Source organism: Neltuma alba, unplaced genomic scaffold (genome assembly GCF_004799145.2).
Source record: "Neltuma alba isolate B1F8T4 unplaced genomic scaffold, ASM479914v2 tig00011654_pilon, whole genome shotgun sequence".
In the NCBI taxonomy this organism is placed as follows: domain Eukaryota; kingdom Viridiplantae; phylum Streptophyta; class Magnoliopsida; order Fabales; family Fabaceae; genus Neltuma; species Neltuma alba.
In genome coordinates, this window is record NW_021636301.1 from 154,526 (window position 1) to 181,318 (window position 26,793).

The 26,793-nt window shown below is 33.3% G+C and overlaps 1 long non-coding RNA gene and 1 pseudogene across 1 annotated transcript; both read left to right on the forward strand.

The window, feature by feature from the left end:
- Positions 1 to 11,914: 11,914 nt before the first annotated feature.
- Positions 11,915 to 12,603, forward strand: LOC114716389 (uncharacterized). The gene is made up of 2 exons (XR_003737620.1): positions 11,915 to 12,013; positions 12,313 to 12,603. It is a non-coding gene; the product is annotated as an uncharacterized LOC114716389 (long non-coding RNA).
- A 12,358-nt stretch (positions 12,604 to 24,961) lies between these two features.
- LOC114716386 (uncharacterized) lies at positions 24,962 to 26,390 on the forward strand (annotated as a pseudogene).
- Positions 26,391 to 26,793: the final 403 nt, after the last annotated feature.

Below are 26,793 nucleotides of genomic sequence, written 5' to 3' on the forward strand. Positions count from 1 at the left end.
AAGAAGAAAATAATTGAGAAAATGTATTATATTACATTATGTAATTTCTATATCAATATAAATATAGACAGTGATAATGATATTATGTAAAGTTAAATAATGATGATGGCATAGATGATGGAACATGTTAGTGCATGAGAATGAATTATGCAATGTTGGAATGATTGCATGCAAAGAAATAAATGAATATGAATTATTAATGCAAGTAAAGGGGATAATTATCCCTAATAGGCCATAAAATTTTGAAAGAGTAGAAGTAAGGCAAATGATAGAATCTACACATGTAATTTGGTGTGCTTAAAGTAAACATCCTGAGTTTTAAAACAAGTGGTAGATCACTCAAAATGAATATGTGTACTAAGAGTTATGATTGCCCAAAGTCAAAGTAGAGAAATTGAAAAGTATAGCTTTTTACCAAATGAAGAGTAAACTTCCACGAATTAACTATACTAGCGGACAAGGGTTAAGTCCATATTTATATTTTTTCCTTATATAGAATTAAAATATCTTTAAATGGATACTTGAATCACCTTAATATAATTTTTCTATAATTAGTTATGAATTTTCAAAGTTGGACTGAAAGTTTGGACTTTATCAGTAAACAGTAACCTGAGAATTAAATTTCAAATTTTCAATCTACAAGCTTGTTTTGTGATCTACTTGAACCGTAATATTTTTGGATGCAAACTAAAAAAACATAATTGGAAGGATGTTTCATAATGATTATGGCTTTGTTAGAGGGGAGGAGGAGGCGGCGATAGTGGCTAGGTCGATATTGGAAAGAAGGAGAATTGGTTCGAAAGTGAGAGTGACAATTAAACATTAACTTTCAATATAGGCTAGCTGGGAGTTGAATCTAGGATCAAAAGCTTTCAAGGTAACTATTTTGACACTAAACCAAGAGCACATATTGCTACATATGTTGGAAATTTTATATATTATGATAAAATAAAAAAGATAGAAAACATAAACATATATAGATAGGCATAGGCATCTTGAGGGTGAGCCTATAGACCATCCCATTTAATGCACATGCCCACCCATTATGAGTCTTTTTTAGGTAGGCCAAAAATGAGCAAATCTTCAATGGGCTTCAGCGACCCCACCAAGCTATAGGCTACTTGCTCAATCATATTCTTTATAACCATGATAGGTAGGTTGAAACCCTTTTCAAACTTAGGTTGCATGTGATTTGATTTACTAAAGTTTTAATATCTATAATAGCTTTTTGTGTAATTAGTTTTTCCCTTTTCTATTAAGGATGTGTGTTTAGGAAATTAGGCAAAATTCTCTTACTTTTCTATTGCAACATCCCAAATATTAGGCCTAAAAGTACCAGAATTACCTGAAATGTGTAGACTACCAAACCTCTTTTGGTAGGAGAAATTCCTTCCGAAATGATTCTTAGGGACTAAATTGCAAAGTAAAAGTTTCTAGAACCATGATACAGGCAAGTTAGAGACCCTGATGAAGTCTTGAGGGCGTGAGTAAGGAAATTGAGATGATTAAGGGCCAAAGGTTGTGTTAGAAACCTTAGTGAATGATTCCTGAGGCTAAATTCAAGTAGAGACCTAATCATAAATTTAAAAAGTTTCAGGGTGGAAAGAGCAGTGATGGAAAATTTGCCCAAACATTCTAGAAAAATTCCATAAAACTCCAAAAAAAAAAGGGAGATGAGGTTCTGAGGCCCGCGTGAGGCCAAAAATGATGAAAATATTCTCAGGGTTTTAGCTTATTATGAATATTAGCCAAAAATGAATTATTTAAAATACAAGGAGACCTCATATATTTGGAGAAAAATGAGAAATAAATACTTGAGGAATTATCACAGGTTTTAAAAATGATTTTGTCCCTAGAAAGCAGAGAGGTTGGCTTTAATAGAATTTAAAGCCTATTTATACACTATATAAAGAAAGTCAAAATAAACTGTCTATAGATTGACTTTTGACTTGAGAAAAATTAGAGAAATTTCCTATGATAAAAAGGTAGTATTGGTACCTAGAGAAATATTCTTAGAGTCATAGACTGGAAGAAAGAATTTGGTAAAGTTTACTTTAACATAAATATTATTAAATGTTTTAGTGAAAGAACAAAAGGAAGAGCACCACTCCCTTTTTATGCATGTTACATAATGTCATGTGAGATTAATTGTAAAAGGTGCTAAAACATGTCCCAGAGTTACTGTAACACCTTAAATGAAAACCTTACATACTTAGTGTTTAATGAGTCATTACTAGTAAAAGCTTGGAGATCCCAATTAATAGCGTCTTAGGCCTTAATGACTCCTCCGTCCAATGGAAACAGTCCAGCACAACTCAACATCAATATATTTGAAATCACCCACGGTCAACTTAATATTCTTAAAATATTTTAAAAATAAAATAAATTAGGAAAAATGGCAAATAAAGACCCCTAATATGTGAAATTGTGATTTAGAACCCTCAATTTGAAAAATAGCAAATAAAGACCCGGTCCTATATTGCAAATATGAAATCTTGGTGAAATGTCTGAAATGCCCATCAGCTAAGTGACAAGTTGACTATGGGAAATGACAAGTTCACTTTAGCGAATGACAACTTCAGTAGACCAAATCACAACTTAACTGAGGGTATGCCAAATGATAAGTTGACTATGGGAAATGACAAGTTCACTTTAGCGAATGACAGCTTCAGTAGAGCCAAATTTCGTATTTCAGACATTTTACTAATATTTCATATTTGCAATATAGGACCGGGACTTTATTTGCTATTTTCCAAATTGAGGGTCCCAAATCGCAATTTCACATATTAGGGGGTCTTTATTGCTATTTTCCCAATAAATTAATAAGGTCCTAAGGTCATGGCATTTCAAATATAAACAAATGTGCTTGAGGAGCAAAGCAAATCCTTCAAGGCTCACTTCTTTAATGACTTCCCTTAACTGTGTTTTGTTTTAACCTAAAAATGTTAAGATGAAGGAATGAGATCCAACTTCTCAGTATCTACTAGAATCCTAACATATACAAGCAAACTATACAACATAATATAAAACAAAAGTATAATCATGTATATATTTATCTCTTATAAACATCGAATTTATCTCAGCTACTCATAACACATCATCCTATATATGCAAAATATGTCAAATATGCATAAATGCAATATACCTCCTTTATATTACTGTCTACCTTATACCGCTAATTGGCGCCATAGGCTAAGACGTATAGAGTGACAAGAACCAATCCATGTAATTGGATTGCCCCAAGGTCACTAGTACTTGAGATGATACTCAGCAAAATGTATAAAGTTCAAGCCCAGACTATAGCTCCCCTTCTTAAAAAACAATACTAAGGAGATGTCACATGTCCCACAACTCCAATGCAATCTCGACCAAAGGAAAACATGGGAAAAGGGGCCTAAAAAGTGCCATCTACTATGTATTGAGTGGTGGTATACTACATGGTAAAATAATTCATCGTATACACAAAAGCTCCCCCTAATCTCAACCCATCATGAATGCAAATGCAATGACAGATATATAATTCCATTTTTTTGTCACAGTGCCGCAAAACAATTCCAATTGAAATAATACATTGTCATATACACAAGCATGCTTGAAAAGGAATAAACTACTAAAAGATTCACAAGGTACATCACAATATATGGTGACAATCATGCTTGAAAAGATTGAACTAAGATTTAAAGTTTAAATCTTTCACACAACTTTTAACTTACACACAAGGTGTGTGTATTTATTTATTTTTATTTATGTACCATAATTTAATTGTTATAATTATTAGCACATTTAACCATTAGTAATATTGACTATATATATAACTTGTCATATCTCGTAAAATTTAACCCTGATAATGGGTATCAAAAATTAAGTTAAGGGTTAATAGGAAAAGTAGATTGGCTGATGAAGCCAGGCATGACATAAAACCCAAACAGGGTTCGGACATATATTTTTGAAATTATCAGTCCACGAAGAGTAAAATGAAGAAATTTGAAAAAATTCCAAAAAATTCCCAAAATTAGAAAAATGATTAATTAGGGTTTTTGGAACCTTATTTGTGGCTCTGGAGGAGGAATAGTATAAAAATAACTTATTACAAAATTTCCTGAAAACAGAGGTTTTTCAGGAAAAATAATAAAAATTGAGTAGAAATAATTCTTTTAAATATGTAGAGGCCTCAATAATTTCTAAAAAAGTGAGAAAATTATTTAAGAATTTATTTGAATTTATAAAATTGATTCTAGGCCCTGGAAGTGTAGAAATTAATTTTAAAATATTTATCATCAAAATCTTATCGGTAAAGCCTGATTTTGGAGAAAATTCAAAATAAATAGTTAGAGGTTGAGATAAATTCCAAAATTTTTCAGAAAAAATTTTCTATATTAAAAGAGGATTTTTGAAGGAGAGAAATTAATTTTTTAGGCCTAAAACTATTTTTGAAAATAGTAACTGAAATAGTGAGTTTTGGTTAGAAATTCATATTTATGATTGGGCCACACTTCTTCTTCCTTTTTAAATAAGTTTTGGGCTTGATATTGGGCTAAGAATGCCCAGAAATTTTGTGTAGCCATGGCCTAATATTTAAAGAGAGTTTAATCCCAATTTAAGCCGAAAATCCAAAAAAAGAAGAAGAAGAAGGGACACTCGGCTTGATCTGAAACTTAGGGCTTATGAAGAGGGACACATAGCCCCTTATGTGGTAGAAAATGGCACCATATTGGAGGAGAGATGGTCAAATTTTGAGCTCTATAAATACCCCCTAAATACAAGAAATTCAGCCAAAATTGGGGAAATAAGGAGAAATTCTGTCCAACCAAAATCTCACACTGAAACAGCACCTAAAACCTTCCAAATCAAGGAAAAATTATCAAGCTTCAAGCAAGGATCCATTAAGGTATGTCTAAGTTTGATTTTGATTAGATTTAGGGGTTATTTTGATTGAAATTTCATGATAAATCCTAAGGTGTTATGCCGCCCATTTTTGGTCACATTAAAGAAGCATTAGGAAGGATATAAACTATGAATATGAGCTTAGAATTTTATGTTTAATTGATGTTTGGATTGAGTTTTGGAAGAAAACCAAGGTTAGGATTTTTAAACACCCCATTCTTTCACAATGAAATCTGAATGTTAGATATTGTTTTAATGTCATTTGATGATTCCAATGAGTTTAAAAGGTGTTTTTGTAGGGAAATACCAAGAAATGTTTTTTAAAATCATTGGACTAAAAAATGAAAATTTTGGTACCTAAAGTCACCCTATTCGGCCAAACCTGTTTGAAGGGAAAGGAATGTGATTTTATTTAAATCTGATTTGATATTTGGATTCTACATGCAAAATTGTGTAGGAATGGCCTAAGAGATTAATTGAAATAAAGAGGAAATAATTATGTTAAAAATAAGGAAAAAGGGGTTTAATTGAGCTTAATGTTGAGCATTAGTGTTTATGCTTAGATTATTGGTAACTTGGAATGTGTTTATGCTTCAATTGATAGGCATTTTGCAAGAAATCAAAGAGGAGCACAATCTTTCCAAAGAGGCCGAATTGAATAATTAGTCAAGAGGTAGCATTGAACTCATAATTTGAATGCTTTCTTCCTTGTTTAAATGTGTTTGTGTTATTTGATTTATGTTGCCATGATGTGATTGAGCAAATGATGTGATTATGTATGGAATTCTATATTGAATATGCCTTGGCAATATGTTATAAGGAATCGTAGAATTGCTTGATTGATTGCTCTTTTTCCATGGCAAATAATATGCACATGAAATGTTGCCTGATAATGTTATTTTCATGATAACAACACATTTTTACATAGCATGATTATTATGATTCATTGCTAATGAGATTTCTATGAAATCTTATTCTTTTATGTTCAAATATTCACTAACTAGGGGTTGGACCAAGCAAAGACAAATAAAAGGAGATCATTCTGGGAGATAATTAGTTGTTATGGCTCTTGGAACAATGTTTGTAATTATTATGAATTATTTTGAATTATTGTGAATTATGTTGGATAATGTAGTATTGACCAAAGTGAATATGCATGTGATCATATCATTAAGAAATCATATTTTAACATGGGTTATATGATTGGAATGGTCATATGGATTGAAAAGGGAAGAATAACCAAGAATGGCAACTAAAAGAGATAAAGTTGACTTTTTAAGGGTAAAGTTCAACCAACAAGATTTTGTGCAATTGGGTAAATTTTGAAAAATAGATCATATTTGAAAAATAGATCACATTAGGCTGATAGATCATATTTTTAGTTTTAAAACAAGTAGTATTTCACAAATTTGGAGTTTTGTACAAAAAGTTATGCTCTTCTAAAGTTGGACATAAATTCTAAAAAATTGAAAAATGACCATATAAACAGTACCATTTTACGTGAAATTTGGGACTGATTGGTGAAATCTAGATACCAACGAGTATTTTTTCCTTAAAGACCACATTAAGAGCTTTAAGTAGAACTTAGAACCACTTTATTTTGATTTTTCTAAAATTAGTTATGATTTTTCAAAATTTGGCCTTTATTAGGGTTACAATGAATAATAACCCAAATTTATGAAATTTTAAAGTTCAAATTTTTTTCTACTTAAGGCCATAAGAAATGATTCTAAATAGTTCCAATTAAGATAAAATGTGATCTAAAACTAAGTTGTGGCATTTTGGTATCAAAGCAAAGGTTCTAGACTACTATTTGCTGCATTATGTTACTATTTGCTGTCTATCCAGAACTTGAATTGTATGATGTGTACATATTTACGGATTTTGTAGTATGAAATGATTTAAATGCTGGGTAGAAATGACATGTTGTGAGGAGAACAAATCAGGGGGTACAATTAATCAGAGGATGTGGGGAGAGGATTTCCCTAATTTGTGGTTTCTACAATGGTTAATACCAGAGAAGGATTCTACAACTCCTCCTGGATACTATGACAGGCCTAAGGACAAGGCAAAGTCTAGTGTAGCCTCCAACAAGATCAGAGAAGGAGAGCTATAAGATGATACTCAAAGTACAGTAGGACCTAAACCTAATCTTGATGAGGCAAATCCAAGTAGGGTCACAGCCAGACCAGAGACAAAGCAAACCCCAATAACATCAAGACAAAGGATCTACCTATTAAGAAAACGCCACTAATAGTTAAGAAGGAGTTTAAGAGTTATGATGATATCTTCCAGGAGCTGATAGATCTAGGAAGACATATTGACAGGTTGCAGAACCAGTATGCCTCTATCTATCTGGACTACTTCTACTATGTCAGACTACTGTATAACAAGGTAGTTGAGGAGGACCCCCTGAACACAAATAAGACCTTATGGGGGCAAGCATTGATAGACTCACTACCGAGGACCCATATATAACATATTGAGGTCTAAAGGATTTGTGACAGTCTAAATCTCTGTACTTTTGACCAGTTGCTGGATGACCTGGAGATCTTTGTTGCCTCCACTTTTCCTTTTTCTTTTGTACCTTGACTTAGACAATTGTATATGTTATGTAGTTGTGACTGGTTGACTATGGCTGTTATGCTAACTATGCTAAACTATTGTAAATAGTTATGTTAATGTATAAAGTATCTTTTGCATATCAATAATGTCACTATTCCTTTTGTAGTTAGAAGAAAAAGTAAAATGACAAGAACAAGACGTGGAGCCTGTGCAGGGGAAGCATCTGCTAGACCTCCTACTAACCCTATTCAAACCATAACGAATAGGTTAGAGGAACAACAACAGACTATGCAGGAGATGCAAGCTGCATAGTTTGATTTTGGTTTCCAAACCCTAACCTCTCGGCAAGCGAGATTCAAAGGATAGGAGTTAGATTTTGTTAAATTCAAGCTCATATTTAGATTCCTCATAAATTGAGTGGTAAATAGTCAAGAGAATGATTTTAGAAGTCAAGAATAAGAAAAGAAAAATTTAAGTTACAGAGGAGTCAAGTTTGAAAGTAAGAGTTATTAATGATTTATATGGCCTTAATGGACTAGTTATTAATATGTTAATGTGATTAGGGCCATGTGGCATCAAGAAAGATGAATGAGAATGGTTGAACAAATAATCTTCATGGTTGGGGGCAAAGGGGGTAAAAGAAAGCAAGAAGAAAGGCATAAAGATACAAGGTAGTGAACTTGCCCTTATTTTAGGTTTGATATGTATGCCTGAGTATTGATGTTGCTTGATGATGATTTAGAATATGAAAGATTGAATCTTTCTTTGTTTCTTGTATGTTTCATAGCCATGTGTAAATGAAGCATTGAGCATTAAAGCATGCTATTTTATAAGTCTGAAAGCATGAGACCAAGCATATTATCCACTTAGCATTTGTCTTGCATACATATTGAGTAATGTTTGCTACTAAGATTCTTCTGAATCTCATCCTCCCTTAATCAACCCTCATAGGTGTTAGTGAGGAAGCAAGAAAATGCACGAAGAAGAAGAACAAAGAAAGAAGAGAAGAAAGTGATAATTGTGCTATATATTTAATGTAATCTTTATGTTAATGTACATATGAACATGCCCCTCAACATTATGTGATGTTAAATAATGATGGTGACATGTAAGATTAAATATCATGATGTGTGAAAATTAATTATGTAATGCAGAATGATTGCATGAAAATAAATGAATATTTATGAATTATTAATATAGCTAGATTATCCCTAAGTGAGCCACGAATTTGTGATATAGTAGAAGTAAGGCAAATAATAGAATCTACGCATAAAATTTAGTATGTTTAAAGTATACATCCTGAGCTTTAAAACAAGTAGTAGATCACTTAAAATGATTGTGTACGCTAAAAGTTATGATTGCTCTAAATTAGGACAGAGAAACTGGAAAGTATAGTTTTTACCAAATAAATAATAAACTTCCATGAATTAACTGTATGAATTTACAAGGGTTAAGTCTAGATTTATATTTTTTCCTATAGAAAATTAAAAGTGCTTTAAATAGATACTTAGATCACCTCGATATGATTTTTCTATAATTAGTTATTAATTTTTAAAATTGGATTGAAAATCTGGAATTCATCAATAAATAGTAACCCGAGAACAAATTTTAAATTTTCAATCTACAAGCTTGTGTTGTGAATCGTTTGAAATATAATGCTTCCAAATGTGTACTAAAGGAGGTTTAAGGGAAGTTGTTTCATCTGTCATGGTTGGCTATTTAGTTTTCAAACATTCTTTTTATAACCATAATAGTTTTTTTTCCAGTATAGTTGAACATCCAAGAAAAGGGTGAATTGGGTGTTATAAAATTTTTATAAATAATAAAGCAATCAAACCTAACATGCATCCAATCTCATGCTCCACTTGAAAATTTCACTATCTTCCTAAGATTGAGAGGGCTCTTGGTGCCATAGTATATCAACTACCTCCATACTAGAAGCAACACCTTAACATAATCACTCCCCTTTGTAACATGTAAGAGTAATCCCACTTAGAATCTCACGATTCTAAGCAATAAATGAAAGTTTATAACATATTTTTTCTCTCAACAAAGTCAATGCTAATGACTAAAGCTTAATATGCGTCTTCATTAGTATAAGTTTTCATTTAATCCACACTATTGTTAGCTATAAGAGTGGAAGCAGTGTTCATTCATGAAACCTACTTAATAGTATGTCATTCAATAGCCAACATCCACTTAATTATTTTACACTACTACAGTTGCAATATATGTTATCACTCTATTCCTTCGTAGATTAAGAGATTAAGTTGCAAAATATCTTCTGTAATATGAGTTTCTTGGTACATGTCATCCATACCTGTAACATCCAAATTTTTGGCTCACATGTATAAGAAGAAGTCGAGGAAGAAAAGCCATTAAGCTGATGTGACGAGAGTCTCAGAGATCCCTGGGGAAGGAAAAAAAGAATTTCCAAGGGCAAATATGTAAGATCACAGTAGCTAGGGACTAAAGAATGGGAAGCTGGAAACGAATAAGGGCCAGAGGTCGAGCCAGAAACCCCTAAAATATGGTTCTGAAGGTTAGGTCTAAGGAGGAACCAATTTGCAAAGAAAAGATCCCTAGGCCACACAGGCACCTAATTGCAAATAAAGAAAGTCCCAGGGACCTAATTGTAAATAAGGAAAGTTACAGGGACCTAATTGTAAATAATGAAAGTTCTGGTCGACCAATATCTAAAGTTAATAGAAGGGCCTGAATGTTCCAGAAAAATTTCAAGAAAATGGGAATAGGTTCTCGGAGCTGGCATAAGGCTAGGAATGATAAAAATACCCTGAAGTCATTTTAGGGTTTTCGAGCAATTTGAGATAGTAACTCAAATTGAATTATTTGGGGTATGAGACGGCCTCAAATAAGCAGGGCAAATCTGGGGAAAGGTAGGTGAGGAATTTACACAGATTGTAAAATTAATTCCGTCCCCAGAAAGTAACGAGGTTAGCTTTAATTGAATTTAAAGCTCATTTATACCCTATCCGGGGAAAGTCAAATTTCCTGTCTACGGTTTGACTTTGGACCCGAGAAAAATTAGAGGAAATTCTCGGCCTAAAAAGGCAAGGATGATACTCAGAGATAGATCCACGGAGTTACGAGCCGATAGAAAAGAATTCGGCAAAATCAACTCCGATTGAATATTAATTATTAATATTTTGGGGAAATGAGAAAGAAGTATGATTCCCCTATGAATGTTATTAGAAGAGTATGAGAATGTATTTTGAAGATGAAAAATGTGCTAAACCATGTCCCAGAAGTATCGGGTAAGTCAGGACCCGAGAAAGTACCGATTACAATGTAAACTGGTAAGATAGGTGGAGGAATATTTTTGGATGAATTTATGCACGAATTTTGTATGATTTTCCTCCTATCATATTGCCATAGGGGCATGAAGATATGTGTGGAAATGTGTAAAAAGATTAAGGACATATTAGGATTAAAGAAAGGATTTTAAGTAAGGTAATTAAGAAGCTTAATCAAGGTAATTAAGAAAGTTAACCATGGTTAAGTTAATTAACCATGATGACATAAGCAAGATGATTAGGCATGACATAAGCCTACGATATTTAGTAAGATTTCTTGATGAAGAAGCCAAGATCAAGGGCTAGGATTAATTTGAAAATCAAGGGCCAAGATCTAATCTTGCAAAATAAGATCAATGGCTAGGATTTGTCAAGACTTTTTATAAAAATCTTCTCTCCCTCCCTTATGATATTTTCGGCCACCATGAGAGAGAGGAGAGGGAAAACCGAAATGGAGAGAGGAAGAAGGAGAAGAGGAAGAACTCATGATCCTAAGGCCATCCAAGCTTCAAATCAAGGTATGTTCATGGATTTTGATCTAGTTTCTACCTCCCTTGGTATTTTTGAGCTTGGGTGTTGGTTTGATTGGATTTTTGGATGGTTAAACCCTATGGGGAGGTGCTGCACGAAATTGATTAAGTAAGGAGAAGATGATATTGATGTTAGAAACTTGTTTAAAGGCTTGGAAACAACGAGAATCGAGTGGTTTGATGTTGATTTTCCAAGAAATCCAACTTCCCCTTTTCATTGGTGTATGTTTCTGCCATGACTGGTTCTTCATATTGGGTCTAGAATTTGATGATTTTGATGCTTCCAATGAGTTTAAATGATGATTTTGTGTAAGAATATATGTAGAAAACATGTTTGGAAGCATTAGAATTGAAAATGGAAATTTTGGACCTAAGGCACCTATGTTTCGGCCAAACTAGAACAAGGGGGAAGGAGTTGGATTTTGATTGTTTTGAACTTGGAAATGGATTCTACATGCAAAATTATGTGGGAATAGCATGTGGAATTAATTTTAGGATGATTGGAAATAAATCCCAAAAGTTAGAGTTAAAGTATGTTCAAGAAAGAACCAAGTAAGGAATAGGTTGGTGTCTTGATTCTAATGAATGTTTTGCATGACATTTTGATGTGTTTAGGACCTTGGAACATCCAAGAGGATGTTTTGCCAATGTGACCGAAAACCCAAGAGGTTGGGACAACAAGGGAAGCAATGGAAGAGCAAGAGGGAAGCTAGGTGCAAGGTAGTGAACTTACCTATTTTGTGTGCTTGATATGTATGCTTGCATGATGTTATTATGTTGCCATGATGTGACTAAGCTATGATGAAATGTTTGCAAAGTTATGTTTGCAAGTTTATGCTGTGTTATGCCTTGGCAATATGTTATGAAATCATGAAATGCTTTAGCTTACTTTCCATGGCATTCCTATGATGATGTTATGATAACATGTCATGCATTTGCATTATGTCTTGCATGCTTATGGGTAGTGTTTGCTACTGAGATTCTCTCGAATTTCACCCTCCCCTAACAACCCCTAATAGGTATAAAGGGCATGGAGGAAAAGTCAAGGATGGGGAATGCAAGATTGATGGAAGAAGTCAAGAACATGTTATGGTCTTATAACATGTTAAGTTATGTAACATAGTTTATCAATTTATGTTTGATATGCCATGTATGTGGAATGATGATATTAAATGTTTATGATATGTAAAACGGTATGAGGTTATGTATGGAGATATTATGTGGAATTATAGCATGACAAGAGGTGGAGAAATAAATTGTTTGTAAAGATTGAATTAAGTTGAAGGGATAGAATGTCCCTAAATGAGTCACGAATTGGTACCAGTGATGAGGCAGATCAAATGAATGAATTTAGCCATGAAATTTGGTGACCAGACAGGACACATCCTAAGCTTTAAAACAAGTGGTAAATCACGAAAAATGGATGTTTATGCTAAGAGATATGGCTGTTCAAAGTCAAGACAGGATTTCTGGAAAGCACTGTTTTGACCACTTGAACAGTAATATTTAACGAATAAACTGTACTAATTGGCATGGTTTGAGCCCTGAAAGTTATTTTTCCCTTGTTGAAGATTGAAAGAGCTTTAAGTGAAAATTAGAATCACTCCGTTTTGATTTTTATAGAATTAGTTATGATTTTTCAAAGTTGGCCCCGAAATCTGGAATGTGCAGGGTGTTCTGTCCGTACAGGCAGAACTATAAAACGTGATTTTCTATCCTTAAGGCCAACGAATGTGGTTCTGAATGCTTTCGCGTAATGCGTTAAAGTGTGTAAACATAAGGTGTGACAATACCTCTCATTTAGAAAAGAAGAGGTAAAGTTGCAGTGTGAAACCTACCTAATAAGATGTCATTATGTTGGCAACATCTAGTTTTTAATGGCATGGCATATCAAGAAGGGTGATGACTTCTCATACATTGAGTAAAAGTTATTGTTCCATAAGAAAATGATGATACAAGATGCCCATCATTTACTTTCTAGTCTTATTTAGGTAGTCAACTCCTCTACATATAATTTAGGATTGTGCTTCACACAATATATTGCACATGTCAATTGAAGTTGTACTTATTTTATCTTTCATATTAATTCTCTACTTCTCTAAGTTGTGAATTTTTAAGGAATTTCAAGAATTTCATCATTAAAACTTTCATTGATTAAGTCCATTAATAATAGCATTAATGGATGGTGGATTGTTACTCATGTTCTACTCAAATGGAATGAATAACAACGTCTCATAAAAAGCTTAGATTCATTTTAATAATTTTTTCTACCACCTCAGTGATTTAGAAGCTCCTATCATGATAGATATATTAGTTGATTTTTTAGTAATTATTAATTATTCAAAATTGTTTTGGGTTACTCTCAAGGTTAAAATTAAAAAAAACCAGACTAAACTGACCAGTTTAACTAGAAAACCGATGAATCAGCCAATGGTTTAGTCTAATTTGAGTATTGAATCGATCAAAAATTGAATCGGCAGCAATCCAGTCAAATAGGCATGAACCGATGATGAACTAGTTTGGATGATTATGTTGCTATTGGTCCTATTTTTCCTCATTCAGCTCCTAATTTATCTCAGTTACTATAGATTTGAATGAATTTTAATGATGATTTTGGTATCAATGATTATTAAGTTTAGCTGATGAGGAATTGTAAAGATCAAAATTCTCATTATTATTGTACTTTGTTATTATTACAATCAAACTATTCTTGTATTTTGTTATTAGTGATTATTAATGCTGTTGTATTTTGTTATTTTCAATTAAATTATAGCATTTCAGTATGATTGGTTTGATCTCAAGTTAACCCGGTCTGACCCCCTGATCCATGAACTACTTCCTCAAATAGTTTAGTGTCTAGTCTTATTTTTTGTTCCTAGATTATTCTTGATATCAAACAATAATTGTTTGGCTTGTAGGTATCTTTTAGGGTAAATCCTAGAAAAAACCTTAAAATTAACAAAAACAAAAAAGGTGCATCCAATTTCCAAAATCCTACTTAGGTTCTCTTGCACTTAACTAAAATTTGTAAATTTGGTCAAAAAAAGACATAAATGCCTATCTCTCCCCTACGGTGCCTTTCATATCTTCATCTTCTTCTCCTGCCCTTTCTTTCATCAATTTCTCTCTTTGATCTTTTGCTTTGGTGCTCTTTTCTTACGTCCCAAAATTCTCTCCTATCCTCTTAGCGCCACATGCATGGCACCATCGGATACATCATAAATACAGCCTATCTACTAGGGCTTCTATCTTAAAATTCTTCTTTTCTTTCCAATTGCTATGGCTTCTTCAATGCCTTCAATTTCTTAATTGAACTTGGTGATAAGTTTTTTTCACTCAAATTAAGAGGTTTATTTATTTAAAATAAAATAAAATTTGAATTAGATAGGAGCAGGTGACTCATTAGCCAATCAGGAGTAGAGTCAGCTAAGTTGTTAATTTATTATTGGTGAGACCACAAATGACATGGCAGTCGAGGTTCAGGCAAAAATTTCTCCTCGTGAGATTAATTCTCTTTTAATATAGTGTAATTAATTAATAATAAATAGGCTGATTATATTAGCTCATAAATTAAAGGTAAATTTTAGTTAAATATAAATGGGTGAGTTGAATGTTTCCAGTTCTTATTTTTCTTGGTTAATATATTACAATGGGCTTAATTCCCTTCAATTTAGTGTAATTACACACATGGTTGGAATATAATTCATGTCCCAAACAATTTTGCAGTATAACTTGTACTGCAAAATCATTTGATATCAGATATTAAAGCTAATTCAGAATTAAATGCTACTACTTTCGGTTCTTAATATAAAAGCATGTTTGACTTTTATTTTGGTCCTAAATATAAGACCCCAATCTACTTTGTTTCTCATATTTATTTATTTTTTTTCAAGATAGTCCTTGAAATAATGATAGTTCTAGCCAATATACTTAATTAATAAAGGTATTTTTAGAAAAGACAACACCTATTTATTACAAATAACTAACTTAACTAGTTTTTTTAATTACCCAAATTAGTTAACTAGCTCTTTTATTAAGGACCGGAGGTAGTAGATAATATAAATAAAAACATTTTGAAATACTTTGATCCATAGTTGTAACTAATGTATATGTGTATGAAAACATTAAATATGAATTATATTTAATTTCTCTAACATTTAATACTATCAAAATTTATATTAAATATTATTAAAAAAACTTATATATAAATACAATGTCATCCCTACGCCATTATGTCCAAGAGTCAGGGGAGACCATTTCAAAGACATTTTGTTGTGTTAAGACAACTGACTTCAATATGGGATTTCATGTTTAGGTTGCCATGGCTCATTATACTAGGACAATTAGAGTTTTCTTAAACACCATTAATTGAGAAGCTAACCAATAATATTATCCTTCTCTCATTAGTTTCTATATTTTTGGATTATTTTAAAGTGTGATCCAAACTTCTTTTCTAGTTGAATACGTCGTGGGCTTCACTGCAATATTAATCAGCTCCTCCACATCCTCTAGTCTTCTGCAAGTTCCCAAATTTTCTTATTCTTGGCTCTTGGGATTTTAATAAGAAGTCGCAACTTGTGTGTTCTTTATCTGTTATGTCATATTTGTCATTTTCAAATGAAGCCCATTGAATGCGCTTCTATAAACCCTATTTCTCAATAATTCAACTATTATCATAATATAATATTGAAACATCAAATTCAGGTCCCAAAAAACAAAATTCAAATTATGTGGGAGCTTAAATCTAATCAAAAGAGCAACATGACGCTGAAATATACATTTCAATAAATACAGGAAGATTAAATTAAATTTGGATTTTATTTGAATGATGTGAATTAAAATTTGTTTTCCGTATTTCTAAATTTAAATAATTATTTTATAAATAAATCATTACAAACAATTATTATGTTGGTCTTATTCCCTTTAAAATAAAACCATAAAATTTTAATTAAAAGAAAAAATTGAGACGTATAAATCAAACTAAAATAATTCAAATCATAGATATTTACACACATACATAATAAACTTTTTATAGATATTCATTGAATTCATTTTGTAGAGTCACATTCCTTTTATGTTCCTCTTATTTTAAATTGGAAGAATCATTGTGAGATCTTAAAAAAATATACGGCCTCGTTTGTTTTTTCTTACTTTAAAATCAATTTTGTCTTTCTAAAAACAAAACAAAAAAAAGAACTTGGTCAGTAATTTATTTTTATTTAGTTCTTTAAAAACAGAAAAAAGTAATATGTTTTGAAAACTAACAAAAAAAATAATTTTTTTATTTTTTTATTTTTACATTTCTTATTTTTTGTTTTAGAAAATCAAGGAAATGCTTTCTTCTCCACTCATCCACTATTTGCCATGCATTCCCGCTGGCAAGCAATTTGGCCATGAACATTAGTTACGAAAAATTCCATTGCTAATTTTCATCTTGCGATGAAAAGATTCAATCACTAAGAATTTTGTTAGGGTCACTAAGAATTTTGGATTGAAAATTATTTTGTCGCTAATTTGAATGATGGTATTTGTGACAAAATTAGCAACGGAATTGAATTCAGTCACTAACTCCATTGGTAGTTGTCTTTTTTTTTTTTGTAGCAGTAAAATTGGATTAAAAGTTTTCCTTCTGTATTTATGTCTGGTCCTAGATTGATAACTTTATGAACGCTTCTATGTGTTTCTATCATGTGTTCTTTTGCATAATCATGTTATATGAAGCTGCCGAAGGATTTGTTTACTTCAGTTCACCCCCTGATTTTCTTATGAGCCTTTTACATACTGATGCAAACGCTTAAAAGCGCAGTTTGCTTTTGACTCATCCAAAAAAAAAAAATTGATGAGGTATAACTACAGCTAAATTATAACTTGTAATTTTTCATCTAACAATTACTTATTATTTTGTATTTTTTAAATTAATTATTCAAATAGATTTTTTCGCAGAATTGATTTAAAAATAGTTTTATAAAATTGTTCTGAAAAAAAAGAAAGAAACAACTTCGAACACCAAAAGATTTTAAGATTTTTTGAAATTATATTTTGTTGGGCCTCTCTTTTAAATTGATGAATACTTCCGGAATTGATTGTAAACCAAGTGGACCCTTATTTCTTCCTTATCATTTTGAGCCCACTTCCAAATTCCAATTGCTTGGCATTCACCTTTTTCCCATTTTTGTAATGCTTTTGATTAATTCCACAACGCTTGAATGGGACATCAAATACTGATTGTTTAGGCAAGTGGGTCCGGCCGAATCCTCTCGTACATTGAACTTGTTGAGTTTACTTCCTCGGCCATCTTACGTATTTCCATAATTTCCTTCTCCCCAGAGGCTTTCCTCGTGTTCGCATGTTTCATTCGTTAGTTTAGTTTCTTCTCTTCTGCAAGGAGGCAGTGCTTTCTCATGATCTTCGCCTTTGGATTCTCAGCTTAATCACAGCTTTTGGATATGAGATTCATGGCAGATTTCCCTGCAGATAAGTGGCCTATCACTAACTTATCCTATTGAACATTGTTGAACTCTAAAGAAGTTTCATTTTCATGAACTCTTTAGTGAATTTTCCTTCTGTCTTGCTTATGGGTTTTTTGAATTGGGTTCATATCGTTGGCTTGTGAATTGTTTTGGGGCTGGACGATATTAGTGTGGGATATAGAAGAAAATACTTAAGGTTTGAGATAAAGTATTGGGCACCCTTTAACTGAAGATCCAGAGACTTGATAGGTTACATGGGAACGACTGGTGAGAACCCACAGGAAAAATCCCACGAACTCACAACTGATCTGAATATACGCACCCCAAGAACGTAAACAAAAGTCTGGTGATCCACTTGAACCCTTGAACATGGGAGAACAAGGACCCGAAGTGTTGAAAGATGCCACAAGGTTGATCAAGCTTTGATAAGTCTGTTAGTTCAATGAAAAACCCTAGAGAGAACCCCTCTCAAGTCAGAAATTGCAAAATGCAAGTTTTTCATTCAAATTCCAAATCTGCTCCAAAATAAGGGTTACAATATCTTATAGAGGATACATTCAGAATCTAACCTAAAAAGCATTAAATGCAATCTAGAAAATCAAAATATAATAAATTCATAAGGACTTGATTTAGGTAACTTGGAAATTCAAAAGTCAAATCTGTCAACTAATTATGAATTTTCGCTCAAATGCATTTAATGAAATATAATCAGCATATCAAGCCCAAAATATGATTAATTAGGCCCAAATGAGTCTTCTCGTGTGTTGTACTTGATCCAAGCTCCTTAAATTGAAGTTTCCAAGCCCAAGATATGATCAGTAGCTCCATTTTCAGCCTGAATGACATTAGTGACGTCCTCAGCACTTTTATCCAGATTTGATGCTCCAACAAATGCCATTTGCTTTGTCAAGGTGTCTTGTACTAGCCCACTCAAAGCTTCCTTAATTCTTTTAGCTCTTGCTCTTGTATCATTGGAAGTTGAGGAGTTAGCTTGCTGTATCGCATCATTCCCTCTCTCTTGAAAAGGATTCGACCTCGAATCATCACCTGCATCAAAAGGAGATAAATCAGCCACATTGAAAGTAGCACTAACATTATACTCACCAGGTAAATCAATTTTGTAAGCATTGTCATTGATTCTTTCAAGCACTTGAAATGGACCATCTCCTCTTGGAGCTAATTTGGACTTTCTTTGAGCTGGAAATCTTTCTTTCCTCATATGCACCCATACCCAATCATCAGGTTCAAAGAGAACACGCCTTCTTCCTTTGTTAGCCTTGGATGCATGTTGCTCATTTTTCTTTTCAATTTGTTGTTTTACTTTTTGATGAAGTTGTTTCATTGTTTCAGCTTTCTTTGTCCCATCAAGACCGGCCCTCTCATCAATAGGTAATGGTAATAAATCCAAGGGAGTTAGTGGATTAAAACCATACACTATTTCAAAAGGAGAATAATCAGTAATGAATATACACTCCTATTGTAAGCAAATTCAATGAATGACAAGCAATTTTCCCAATTTTTCAAGTTCTTTTGAATCATAGTTCTAAGCAATTGAGTTAAAGTTCTATTAACTACTTTAGTTTGTCCATCAGTTTGTGGATGACAAGCAGTAGAAAACAATAATTTAGTACCCAGCTTACCCCACAAAACCCTCTAAAAATGACTCAAGAATTTTGTATCCCTATCAGAAACAATACTTTTAGGAACACCATGAAGTCTTATAATTTCTTAAAGAACAAATCAGCAATGTATGTGGCATCATCAGTTTTATGGCAAGCAATGAAATGTGTCATTTTATAAAATCTGTCAACAACCACAAATATGGAATCCATACCCTTTCTTAACCTAGGTAAACCCAAAATAAAATCCATTGATATATCTACCCAAGGTTCACTAGGCACAGGTAATGGGGTGTACAAACCATGTGGCAAGACTCTAGATTTAGCCTTTTTACAAGTTATGCATTTAGCACAGATTCTTTCTACATCACGTTTCATTTTAGGCCAAAAGAAATGTTCATGCAAAACATCCAAAGTCTTTTTCACACCAAAGTGACCCATTAATCCTCCCCCATGTGCTTCTCTCACAAGTAATTCCTGCAAGGAACATTGAGGCATCCACAATCTGTTCTCTCTAAACAAGTACCCATCAATCCTATAAAACTTTTCAAATGCTTTCTTTTCACAAGCAAGAAACACTTCAGCAAAATCAGCATCAGTGGCATACAATTCCTTGATATATTCAAAATCAAGCAACCTAGCATTTAGAGTAGTAAGAAGAGTATACCTTCTTGACAATGCATCAGCCACCACATTTTCTTTACCTTTCTTGTATATGATGACATATGGAAATGTCTCAATAAATTCCAGCCACCTTGCATGTCTCTTGTTCAGCTTACCTTGACCCTTAATGTGCTTCAAAGACTGACGATCAGTATGAATTACAAATTGTTTAGGCCAAAGGTAGTGTTGCCAATTCTCTAATGCTCTCTTAAGTGCGTAGAGCTCCTTGTCATATGTTGGATACTTCAAGGCTGCTCCATTTAACTTTTCACTAAAATAAGCAATTGGCTTTCCTTCCTGCATCAAAACAGCTCCTATTCCAACTCCAGATGCATCACATTCAATCTCAAAAGTTTTGTTAAAGTCAAGCAATACTAACACAGGTGAGAACACAATTTATCCTTAAGTCTAATGAATGTAACATCTTGTTCTTTATCCCATTTAAAACCAACAAATTTTTTAATAACTTCAGTGAGTGGTGCAGCAAGTGTGCTAAGATCTTTTACAAAGCGCCTATAAAAACTAGTCAAACCATGAAAGCTTCTCACCTCAGTTATGCTTTTAGGTGTTGGCCATTCTTTTTTAGCTCTTATCTTTTCTTCATCAACTTCTATTCCTTTAGCACTCACCACAAAGCCAAGAAAAACAATTTTATCCATTCAAAAATCACACTTTTTTAGATTTGCAAACAATTTTTCCTTTCTCAAAACATCAAGCACAGATTGCAAATGATTCAAATGCTCATTAAGATTCTTGCTATAAATCAAAATGTCATCAAAATAAACCACAACAAATTTCCCAATGAAAGCACGTAAAACATGATTCATTAATCTCATGAAAGTGCTAGGTGCATTAGTTAACCCAAATGGCATAACTAACCATTCATACAAACCATGTTTTGTTTTGAAAGCAGTTTTCCATTCATCCCCTTCCCTCATTCTAATTTGATGGTATCCAGATTTCAAATCAATCTTAGAAAAGACAACAGAACCATGCAATTCATCAAGCATATCATCTAATCTAGGAATGGGATGGCAATACTTTACAGTGATATTATTCACAGCTCTACAATCAATGCACATCCTCCAAGTTCCATCTTTCTTTGGGACCAAAAGTATCGGAACAGCACAAGGACTCAAGCTTTCTCTAACATATCCCCTTGCCATGAGCTCTTCCACTTGCTTTTGAAGTTCCTTTATCTCTTCTGGATTGCTTCTATAGGCTGGCCTATTAGGAATTGTTGCTCCTGGAATGAAATCAATTTGATGCTCAATTCCTCTAATGGGTGGTAATCCAGGTGGAATCTCTTCTGGGAACACATCATCATATTCCTGCAGTAAAGAACTAACAACACTTGGAAAGGAAGAGTTAATGTCATTAGTATCCAAAAAGGATTCCTTGTAAACAAGGAGAAGCAAATGTTGTTCAGCCAAAAAGGCATTCCTCACTTCACTTTCTTTTGCATAAAAACTCAATTTCTTCTTCTCTTTTCTCTCTTCATTTTTTTTTCTGAAATTCTTTTTTTGAACTCTCAGCTTTCCTCTCCTTTTCACTCCCATTTCTTTTTGATTTCTCTCTCACATTTTTCATATCACTCTCTTTTTTATCTTTCTCTTTTTTCATCTTAAGTTGATCCTCATACACTTGCTTTAGGGTCAATGGTACAAGAGTAATGGGTCTGTTGTTCATTACAAAAGAATATCTATTTGTAAGCCCATCTTTCTTTACCTTTCTATCAAATTCCCAAGGTCTTCCCAAATGTATATGTCCAGCATGCATAGAAACAACATCACATAATACTTCATCATAATACTTCCCAATTGAAAAAGAAATAAGAACTTGCTTATCAACTTTAATTTCCCCACATTCATTCAACCATTACAGCTTGTATGGTCTAGGGTGTCTAACAGTGGGCAAATTCAATTTCTCAACCATTGTAGTGCTTGCAACATTTGTAACACTCCCACCATCAATTATCAAACTACATACCTTGTTATTAATGAGGCAGCGAGTATGGAAAATATTTTTCCTTTGCTCACTCAACTCATCTTCCTTCACTTGACAATTCAAGGCTCTTCTAACCACAAGGCATTCTCCTTCCACAGCATACTAAATCCTATCATCACTAGCATCTTTAAGTAGGGGCATGGAGTCATCACTTTCAGTCACAACTTCATTATTTTTCAGAATCATGACTCTCTTGTTGGGGCATTGAGAAGCAATATGACCTGTACCCAGACACTTGAAACATTTTATATCCCTATTTCTAGAAGTTTGGGAATCAGATTTACCTTTGCTCTTTGATGAAGCTTCTTCTTTGCCTTTAGTGGTCTCCTTTTGGATAGCTTTTTCTCCTTTCTTCCAATTCTGTTTGAAAGAAGAACTTGATCTAGAATGAAATTTTGAAGCCCTTTTGCGCTTGAGTTGCTTTTCCACCTTAATGGCCATATGCACCATGTCTTCTAGCTCCACATAATGATGCAATTCCACTATGTCAGCTATATCTTTGTTAAACCCACTTAGAAATCGAGCCATTGTTACTTCTCTATCTTCTTGCACATTAGCTCTTATCATGGCCAATTCCACCTCCTTATTGTACTCCTCCACACACTTAGGACCTTGTGTAAGGGTCTGTAACTTTTGATAAAGCTCTCTAAAATAATGGTTGGGAACAAATTTCTTCCTTATTAGAGCTTTCATTTCTCTCCAAGTTGTTACAGGCCTCTCCCCATTATTCGTCCTATTAATACCCAATTTATCCCACTAAACAATGGCATAATCAGTGAATTCTATTGCTGCCAACTTCACCTTTTTAGCTTCAGGATAATTATGACACTCAAAGATCATTTCTATTTTCTTTTCCCACTCTAAATAGGCTTCAGGATCATTTCTACCTTGGAATGATGGTATCTTCATTTTGATGCTCCCAAGGTTCCCATCTACTCTATCTCTCTCCCTTGGGTTATTTCTCCCATGTCTTCTCCCATACCTATCCCCTTATGCCAATTCCTTATCAGTTCAATTTCAGATTCATAATTGAATTCATCCTCCTTACCACCAACTTTGTTATTTTCAAATTCAAAGTCATCCGTAGAAACCTCCCTTTGCCTTTCATGCCTTCTAGGTTTAGGTCGGGCTCTTTGCAGATTTGCAATCCTTTCATCTTGTCTCTCCATTCTATCTCTTATCTCTCCATAAACCACATTCATCCATTGAAAATGTTGCTGCATTGCCTTCAATATTCATTGGATTTCCACCACTACCGGATGTCCCATTTGCATTAGACATTGTGACTTCAAGGAAAATTGATTATGTTAGTAAAGGGAAGTTCCTCACAAATTTCCTCACGTGTTTCCCTCAAGAATGACACTCAACACTCGTGTTTCACTCAAACATGGCTTTTAAGTTGAGGTATGTCACTCTTGCCTTTTTCCACTTTGAAATCCCTCTTGAGGCTCTTTAAAGAACTAAGCAATTTAAACAAAGCAATCACAACATGCAGAATCAGCCAACACTTGGTACCTTTGAGAAATTAAGAGTATTAAATATGGACTTCCAAGAAAAATCAGAAATTCAATTCATATATATTGCAAAAGCCAAAACAGAATTTGGGTATGAAGATGATTTGCTCAAAACACTTCCAGCACTATAATTTTTTTTGTTCCTTTTTTTTCTTTCTTGGTACTATTTTTTTCCTTTTTCTTGTCTTCCTTTTTTTTCTCACTGAATAATGCAAAGAAAATCACAAAAATGCCATAAACAAAACAGAACAAGCAATCTTAACCTAGAAATTCCAGAAAACGCGTCCTTTTTCAAATGGGTATAACTTGTCCTAGAAAAGGTGGATTTAGATGAAACCAAAATGAGAAGAAAGAAGGGATTCTGAACTATGAAAATGACCAATTAAACATCAAAAACTCAACAGAAAAGTGAATGGACAAGAACGAATATTTCAATGACGAACAGAAAGGCAGAAGACAAACAGACACAAGAAAAGGCACCAAATGAAGAACAAAAATGAAGATAAACTAACAGGAAAATATGACCTGAGTTTAGATCCAAGGCTCTGATACCAAGATGGTGAGAACCCACAAGGGAAAAATCCCACGAACCCACAACCGATCTGAATATATGTACCCCAAGAACATAAACAAAGGTCTGGTGATCCACTTGAACCCTTAAACATGGGAGAACAAGGACCCGAAGTGTTGAAAGACGCCACAAGGTTGATCAAGCCTTGATAAATCTGTTAGTTCAATGAAAAACCCTAGAGAGAACCCCTCTCAAGTCAGAAATTGCAAAATGCAAGTTTTTCATTCAAATTCCAAATCTGCTCCAAAATAAGGGTTACAATATCTTATAGAGGATACATTCAGAATCTAACCTAAAAAGCATTAAATGCAATCTAGAAAATCAAAATATAATAAATTCATAAGGACTTGATTTAGGTAACTTGGAAATTCGAAAGTCAAATCTGCCAACTAATTGTGAATTTTCGCTCAAATGCATTTAATGAAATATAATCAGCATATCAAGCCTAAAATATGATTAATTAGGCCCAAATAAGTCATCTCATGTGTTATGCTTGATCCAAGCTCCTCAAATTGAAGTTTCCAAGCCCAAGATATGATCAATAGCTCCATTTTCAGCCCGAATGACATTAGTGATGTCCTCAGCATTTTTATCCAGATTTGATGCTCCAACAAATGCCATTTGCTTTGTTAAGGTGTCTTGCACTAGCCCACTTAATGCTTCCTGAATTCTTTTAGCTCTTGCTCTTGTGATTGGTTCAATTGGGATTTGTAATAGATCATTGGAAGTTGAGGAGTTAGCTTGCTATATCGCATCAATGACTATTATTCAATAAGGCAGATTTGAAATGTATGTAAACTAGAATTTCAGGTTCAGATCTGAATCATCATTCCAAAGAACTAATGGAAGGAAATGTGTCACAAGGAGGTGTAGTTCCAGCAGAAGCTTATGCTTTTGGGGATTTTGATATTCCAACATCTTCTCATAAATCTCAGCATCCCCAGTCCATTCACCACCATCAAACTTATCCACACCAAGGGAATTAGCCAATTCATGGAGGTTTTCTGTTTTCAATGGGAACATTACAAAATTGTGATCAAACAATTTCAGTGACAGACTTTAACAAGGGAGATAGAAGTAAAAGCTCAACAAGTAAGGAAGATGAGCCTAGCATTACTGAAGATGGTAAAGGGAAAAAGGGTTCACCTTGGCATCGTGTTAAGTGGACTGGTAAGATGGTAAAGTTACTGATTACGGCAATTTCTTATTTAGCTGAGGATGTAACTACTGATTCTGGTAGTGAAGGACAAAGAAAATTTACAGTCCTACAGAAAAAGGGCAAGTGGAAATGCATCTCCAAGGTCATGGCAGAAAGAGGTTATCATGTTTCTCCTCAGTAATGTGAAGATAAATTTAATGATCTTCATAAGAGGTATAAAAAGCTTAACGACATGCTTGGGCAGGAACTTCTTGTCAAGTTGTTGAGAACCCTACACTTTTTGATGACATAAATTTTCTTTCCAAGAAAGAAAAGGAAGATGTTCAGAAAATATTAAGCTCGAAACAACTCTTCTATGAAGAGATGTGTTCATATCATAATTGTAATATACTAGCTTTACCCCATAATCTAGCATTGCGATGCTCCTTGCAATTAGCTCTTAGAAATAGATATGACCATGATAATGATGATGTGAGAAACTTCCTCTATGACGATAACGATGATGATGATCTGGATTTGGAAAATGATGATCATGATGACTTTGAAGAGGAATATGCTTGTCACGAAGGTAATAGAGGAACAGATGAGACACTTGGGGCATCCATGAAGAAATTGAAACAGTGCAAGACCTTACATTTGGGAATCCCTCTAATTCTCAGGGCTGCAATAAAAGTTGTTATCAACATGGAATAATGGTCCAATCTGATGTGAATCAAGTCTTACCTGAAAGCAAGAAAGCAACATGGTTGCAAAAGCAATGGATTGAATCTCGATCAATTCAATTAGAAGAACAGAAGCTACAACTTCAGGTTGAGATGATGGAAGTAGAGAAACAAAGATTCAAGTGGGAGAGGTTTTGTAAGGAAAAAGACAGAGGTTTAGAAAAAATGAAGATGGAAAATGAGAGGATGAGGCTTGAAAATGAACGTATGGCTTTGGAATTGAAGCGAAAGAAAATGGAAAGTGTCTTTAACTAAGTTGGCTATCTTGCAAGTCATGCTGCAACTTGTCATTGCATTACTTAATGCTCCAATTTAATTTAATTTTTCCTTTTTTGTTTGGTAAGTTGTGTCTTCTTTTATTTTAAATTCATGTCACATTTTGATGGAGAACTTTGGTGATGATGACTTTTCCTCCTGCCTTTACTTTTTAATTTGAGATTATGACATTTATAATGGATAGTGCATAATGATTAGGCTTCTACGAAGTTTGTATCTATTTATTAAGTTGGTAGAAGTCTTCTTAATCTTTTATTTAAATATTAAATTTCTAATTTCATGTGCCATGTGCTTCTTTTCATAACAATTTCATATTGTGTTTTTAATTCATGTTATATTTATAAATTATTTAATTAATATTTTATCTGTAAAATTCTTTATCTACCAGAAAAATAAGAAAAATGTTCATATCATCCATTGTAGATTGCAAAGAAGTATCGTTTACTACCTTATTTGGATTCTTTTTGAATTATATGTTGACCATTGAGGAAATATATCT